Below are 7174 nucleotides of genomic sequence, written 5' to 3'. Positions count from 1 at the left end.
TAAAAGGGGAAAAGAGAAAATGACTAATTTACTCTGGTAAGAGCGATTTTAGAAAATTCAAGAATTTTAAGTAATAATTAACCAGAAAACACTCAAACATAAAGTGCAGTACAAACATAAATAAGGATGCATAAAATGTTAAAGTTAAATTGAAGGAGAAATTAAACACTGAGAGTTCATTCTATTCTTTTTTTTTTTTTTTATGTTTGTGGGTTTTATTTTTTAAGGACACGTCCATAACTTCCGGTATTGTCCTGGCTCACACTGATAACTTCAATCCGCTCTTTGAGTCTCCTTTAGTGGACTCACAGCAGCCTGAGCGAGGAAACAGCGACACTGTGTGGTGACCGAGTGTACTGCAGCTTCTATTTCATTAAACTGCTTTAAAAGACTTAACTCCCTGACACACGATTATTATGTTTTTTCAAATTGTTTTCAATAAGTAGAGTTTAATGAATCCTCAAAAATTAAATACTGAATTGTTTTTTTGTTTTTTAAGAATTGATTAACGTCAATAATTATTTAATTCTATAGTAGACTATGGTTCAGTATTTTTATCCACATCATTATATGACACATATTGAGTATTTTTTGTGGTCATGCCTTTCCTGATATGATATTTCATGTACTGGCATGAAGAAACCTCTGCTTTAAAAATGTAAACATTCAGCTGTTACCAAGTCCAGCCACCAGAGGGCAGCAGAGGATTAATGAAGAACAGCTGACCTTTATTTCAAACACTACTGCACCTTGTTGGTCTGATACTGATGACATCTGTTTAATACAGGTTTTATACATGAGTAAAGAGACAGAGAGAGAGCGGCGACAATTCAAGATCAAATGTTGAATTTTGAAGATTTTTATTTCTTAGAATTAAGTCTGTGTACCTCCATCACTGTCTGGTTTGGCTCTGCAACCAAACTAGACAAACACAGACTGCAGCGGACTATAAGGACTGCAGAGAAAATCATCGGTGTCGACCTGCCCCCCATCCAGGACTTGTACCGGTCCCGGGCCAGGAAACGGGCAGGGAGCATTACCGCTGACCCCTCACACCCTGGACACAAATTCTTCAAACTCCTCCCCTCCGGCAGGCGCTACAGATCACTGTGCGCCAAAACAACCCGCCATAAGAACAGCTTCTTCCCCAGGCTGTCACTCTGATGAACACTAAACCATAACAGTGTCATACCTGTCAGATAAATACTCTCTGTAAATATACATGTAGATATACAATGCAACAATTCTCAAGCAGAATTCCATATTTCTATTTTTTGTATTATTTAACTTCTATTTTATAATGTAAAACTACCTCTGCTACTCACCACTGCACTTTATCATATTATTTTAGCCTGTACATATTAGTCAAGCTATTTGTTGTTTCTTTGTATTTATAGCTAAGGTTATTGTTATTATATTTTCATTTTTATTTTTTATTGTAGTTCTTATTCTTATTCCTATTCTTATGCCTTGTACAAAGAGAGCACAGTTTACCAAAGTCAAATTCCTTGTGTGTTCAAGCATACTTGGCGAATAAAGCTGATTCTGATTCTGATTCTGATTCTGAAGTCAGAAAATGTACACTCAATACTCTAATTTAACTACTTTATTTATAAAAAATAAAATAATACAAAAAAATACTGTATTTATAACGCATTAAAGCCAACAGCCAATTTTTGTATTTTTGACCTTCTATTGGCCGTCTTAATTTTGAAGAATTTGTGGTACACTTACAACATCTGGCCAGTAGGGGGCAGTGTATGTGTGACTAAAATACGTCCGCTGTTAAAGCTAATGTCCTTACAAACCATGAAAACCAACGCACTTAGAGGACAACTGAAATGGGAGAGACGAAATAAGAAATAAAATAAGATAATAAGAGTTATTCAGTCATTCTTACTAAAAAATATCAAACATTTATTTATTTAATTATTTATCTATTTATTTATTCTTTATTAATTTAACTGTTTCATTATTTCATTCTGTGTTTATTTCTTTATCTGTATATGTATTCTTTATTTATTTCATTGTTTCATTATTTATACAGTCATGGCCAAAAGTTTTGAGAATGACACAAATATTATATTTTCACAAAGTCTGCTGTTTCAGTTTTTATAATGGTAATTTGCATATACTCCAGAATGTTATGAGGAGTGATCAGCTCAACTGCAATTAATTGCAAAGTCCCTCTTTGCCTTGAAAATGAACTTTATCACCAAAAACAGATTTCCACTGCATTTCAGCCCTGCCACAAAAGGACCAGCTAACATCATTTCAATGACACACAGGTGTCACACACATTAACACAGGTGTGGGTGTTGATGAGGACAAGGCTGGCGATCAATCTGTCATGATTGAGTGACTGGACACTTTAAAAGGAAGATGGTGCATGACACCATTGTTCCTCATCTGTTAGCCATGGTTACCTGCAAGGAAACACGTGCAGCCATCATTGCATTGCACAAAAAGGGCCTAACAGGGAAGTTTATAGCAGCGAGTAAGATTGCACCTCAGTCAACCGTCTATCCAATTATCAAGAACTTCAAGGAGAGAGGTTCAATTGTTGCCAAACAGGCTCCAGGGCGCCCAAGAAAGTCCAGCAAGCGCCAGGACCGTCTCCTGAAGGTGTTACAGCTGCGGGATCGGGCCACCACCAGTGCAGAGCTTGCTCAGGAATGGCAGCAGGCAGGTGTGAGTGCATCTGCACGCACAGTGAGGCGAAGACTTTTGGAGGAAGGCCTGGTCTCAAGGAGGGCAGCAAAGAAGCCACTTCTCTCCAGTAAAAACATCAGGGACAGACTGATATTCTGCAGAAGGTACAGGGACTGGACTGCTGAGGACTGGGGTAAAGTCATTTCCTCTGATGAATCCCCTTTCCCATTGTTTGGGGCATCTGGAGGAAGGCTTGTTTGGAGAAGACGAGGTGAGAGCTACCATCAGTCCTGTCTCTTGCCAACAGTGAAGCATCCTGAGACCATTCATGTGTGGGGTTGCTTTTCGGTCAAGGGAGTGGGCTCTCTCACAATCTTGCTTAAAAACACAGCCATGAATAAAGAATGGTACCAGAACGTCCTCCAAGAGCAACTTCTCCCAACCATCCAAGGGCAGTTTGGTGATGAAGAATGCCTTTTCCAGCATGATGGAGCACCTTGCCATAAAGCAAAAGTCAGAACAAAATGGCTCGGGTAACAAAACATTAAGATTTTGGGCCCTTGGCCAGGAAACTCCCCAGATCTTAATCCCATTGAGAACTTGTGGTCAATCCTCAAGAGGCGGGTGGACAATCAAAAACCCCCAAATTCTGACAAACTCCAAGCATTGATTACGCAAGAATGGACTGCCATCAGTCAGGATTTGGTCCAGAAGTTGATTGACAGCATGCCAGGGAGAATTGCAGAGGTCTTGAAAAAGAAGGGTCAACACTGCAAATATTGACTTATTGCATGAATTCTGTGTAATTCTCAATAAAAGCTTTTGATACTTATGAAATGCTTCTAATTGTATTTCATTAGACCATAGAAACATCTGACAAAAACACCTAAAAACCCTGAAGCAGCAGACTTTGTGAAAATGTAATATTTGTGTCATTCTCAAAACTTTTGGCCATGACTGTATATTATTTATCTATTTTTTTAATTAATTAATTTATCTAATGCAGTAACCGAAAGGTCTTTGGATTGAAGCTGACTTTAGGACACAAGAAGGACTCGTAAACATCATGTAGGTGTGGAAAAGTTTCATTAAGATTTTTACAGCATCTTATTAAACTTTATAAACAATAACTGATAACTTTCATGAACAACAAGCTTCTGAAGTGATAAAGAAAGGAAGTTGAAAAGCCTCCACCTTATCTAAACGGGACCAGCACTCCTCTGTCTCCGCTCTGAGGTTGTAAATGTGATCAGCTCCAGTCTGTGGTGATAATACACAAACTGGTACACCTGTGTTCCAACAACAAGCCGTGAGCCGCCATAAAAGCACCATAACACGGCAGTAAAACACCTCCACCTGAGAGAGAGAGAGCCGCTCTGAGGTGCTGCTGTTATTGGTGATCCGCCCCCTCACTGTCCCCCCGTCTCAGTCCTGCAGATACGTCCTGTTTGTCTGACCCTGCAGAGTCCTGTGAGTGATTATTTGCTGCTGTGTGACGCAGAGATTTGACAACAACAACAGCAGCAATCATGTTTTTGGTCCAGTCTGCTGGACTTTACCTAGAGCGATCGTATACAGCTGAGTCTATAAGCTGCTTAAAAACATGCAAACATCCTTAAAAACACAGATTCATATTCAGTAGAGCCGTGGATACTTCACTTCAAAGTCTTTTTACATAAAAATCTTCAAAAATGATGTGAAAGATGTTAGAAGTGACAGTTTGGACCTTGTGTTATCTAATCCCTCGACCTTCAGGGATCCCCATCTCAGCATGTGGTCCAACCATCAGTCAAAACAACCTTCACAGAGATCTCACTATTTATAGAGATTAACTGGAGGATTTCAAAATAAAAGCATGTCATCACTGAACGCAAGGTCCCTTCCGAGAGCAGGGGTCTCACAAATAGAGGCCGGTCTCAAATAGAAGCCGGTCTCAAATAGAAGCCGGTCTCAAATAGAAGCCTGTGTCGAGTCAAACTCAGGAGAAGCAGCAGAACTATACTTCCTTATTAATCTAAGAGATGTGCTGATGTTGACGTACTTTTTGAGTTATGTTGGTGCTTAAAAGTAGGTTGAATTATAATGAAATAAGATTAAAAGCCTGCCTCAAATATAAGCCTGGTGAGTTTGTAGATTGAAGAAGATAAATCTCGGCTATTCGTTGACGTTTTGCAGAATTTCACATTAGTGCTCTTTGTGTTTTGGTTCCTACAGAGGCCCTGAGCTGACATACATCCATACATCCTAATCACTTTGCTTTCCTGTATATAAGAGTTTCTCCAGCTCTCACCTCAATGATCATAACCCGGGACTTCCACCAGATCCGTGTCCAGTCTGTCTCCAATCACGGAGCAGGACCTCCAGACAGCTGGAGTCATGTGACTGAGGTTTTCCCCCTGAGTAATCCCTAAACCAAGGATTCTCCTCCTCCTCCTCTCCTCATCCATGTGGTCTTTCTGGTCCTCTGAAAACCTCTGACCTGTTGTGACCACAGCTGTGTTGTTTCTGCCTCCATCTTCAGCATGTATGCCCGGCTGTCCACGACGTTCCTCTGAGCAGATTGCTGGACGTGAAATCCCTCTCTCGCTCTACAAGAATATCTGGCAAGATAGAATCTAAAACCATCAGACTTTGCCGACTTCTGTCAGAACTGGGACTTAAATCTTATGTCAGACTTCCGCCAGACCCGTGTCTGGTCCAGCTCTGTGGTCTCTCATTCGTCAACACCAACCGCCTGAGTTTTCAGGACTGCCGAACAGCTGGAGTCATGTGACCGAGGTTTCCCCTTCTGTAATCCCTGAATCAAGGATCCTCCTCCTCCTCCTCTCCTCATCCATGTTGTCTTTCTGGTCCTCTGAAAACCTCTGACCTGTTGACTCCAGGCCTGGCTCCGCTCATCATGACTTTGGTTTGTTGTTGTAGTTAAGTGAAATACGATCTGGTGATAACACAGAGTGTTTTATTCTGAAAATTAACCGGATGTTTTCATTTTGTTTTGGTGAAACCTGACTTCCTGTCCCGCTCCATCTGCTCTGTTGAGATTGATGCGTCGTGCTCTGGCATCCGACACAAATAGAAGTCTTGTGGATCTGATCCAGAGGACTCCGACCTGCCGGATCAGAGACGCAGACGGAGTGGATCCAGTGGAAGTTAACACATTGACTAGAATAGAAACCGATCAGATCCGGTTTTCTATTTTAAAATTACACTTTCCTGTTTCTACATTTTATCTAAGTTTAATAAATGCAACTGATTGTTCAGTTATCTCAGAATAATAAAGATGGTTTCCTCATTATAACAGATCAACTGATCTCATAATCCAGAGATAACAACGCTGGATTTCTTGTGATAAAGATGCTGCCATTGCCCACACCAGTGATGCACATTAAGACAACTTCTGTATTGTTCTGTGCTTTAGATCTCTGCACATATGAGATCATGTGATGTTCAGCAGCAACTGAAATGAACTTGTTATCATGGGGAAAAAGAAGTAAATGAAATACTTGTCTGCTTGTGTCTTCAATAAAAATCAGATGTAAATGTATCAGTGCAAGCTCAGCTCTCTGCTCGGCTCTCGGTTCAGCCGCGTGCAGAGGAGTGTGTTTGTTTTGGTGTTGTCTGTAAATCTACACCGGATCAGCTGACAGCCTCTGGATTCCGCCAGCAGCTTTTTGGCGTTCCTTCAGCGCCCTTTTTGGTCTCCTGGCGCTCGTCCTTTGTGCCCGTATCATCCCTGCAGCCGGCTGACTCAGGCTGGATTTTGGATCTAACAACTATTCAGTGAGAGGCCGGTCAAAATTATGCAACGTGTCTGCAGAGAGTGCTCTGGCTTTACAAAGAAGGCTAATAAAATACTTATACGGTCAAATATGACATGCAGAGGATGAATGAGAGCTGAGGCACTGAGGCTGAAGCTAAGTGAAGGGAGAGATGAAGAGATCTGTCAAACTTACTTATCCACTTCATATGTTTTTATGACTTCTGTGCATGACTGAGTTTAACATATTCCTTTTTGTTATGATCTAACTCTGATGCGTACGGAAGGGTCACTAAAGAACTTCTTGTGGGGAGGATGGATGAGCAGGATTTTTTTAAAGTGTCTTTTTTATTCTGAGATAACTTTGATTGAATTCTGACTTTGATCTCTGAGATCAAAGTCAGAATTCTGTTATTAAAGTCAGAATTCTGAGATCAAAGTCAGTATTCAATCAAAGTCAGAATTTTGTTATTAAACTCAGAATTCTGGGATCAAATAATTTTGAGATCAAAGTCAGAATTCTGAGATCAAAGTCAGAGTTTTGAGATCAAAGTCAGAATTCAGGGATCAAGGTCAGCATTCTTAGATCAAAGTCAGTATTCTGAGATCAGAGAATATTGAGATCAAAGTCAGAATTCGAGGACCAAGGTCAGTATTCTTAGATAAATGTCAGAATTCTGAGATCAGAGAATATTGAGATCAAACGCAGAATATTGAGATCAAAGTCAGCATTCTGAGATCAGAGAATATTGAGATCAAAGTTAG

This window comes from Notolabrus celidotus, chromosome 9 (genome assembly GCF_009762535.1).
Source record: "Notolabrus celidotus isolate fNotCel1 chromosome 9, fNotCel1.pri, whole genome shotgun sequence".
NCBI lineage: Eukaryota > Metazoa > Chordata > Actinopteri > Labriformes > Labridae > Notolabrus > Notolabrus celidotus.
This window is presented reverse-complemented; position numbering follows the sequence as displayed.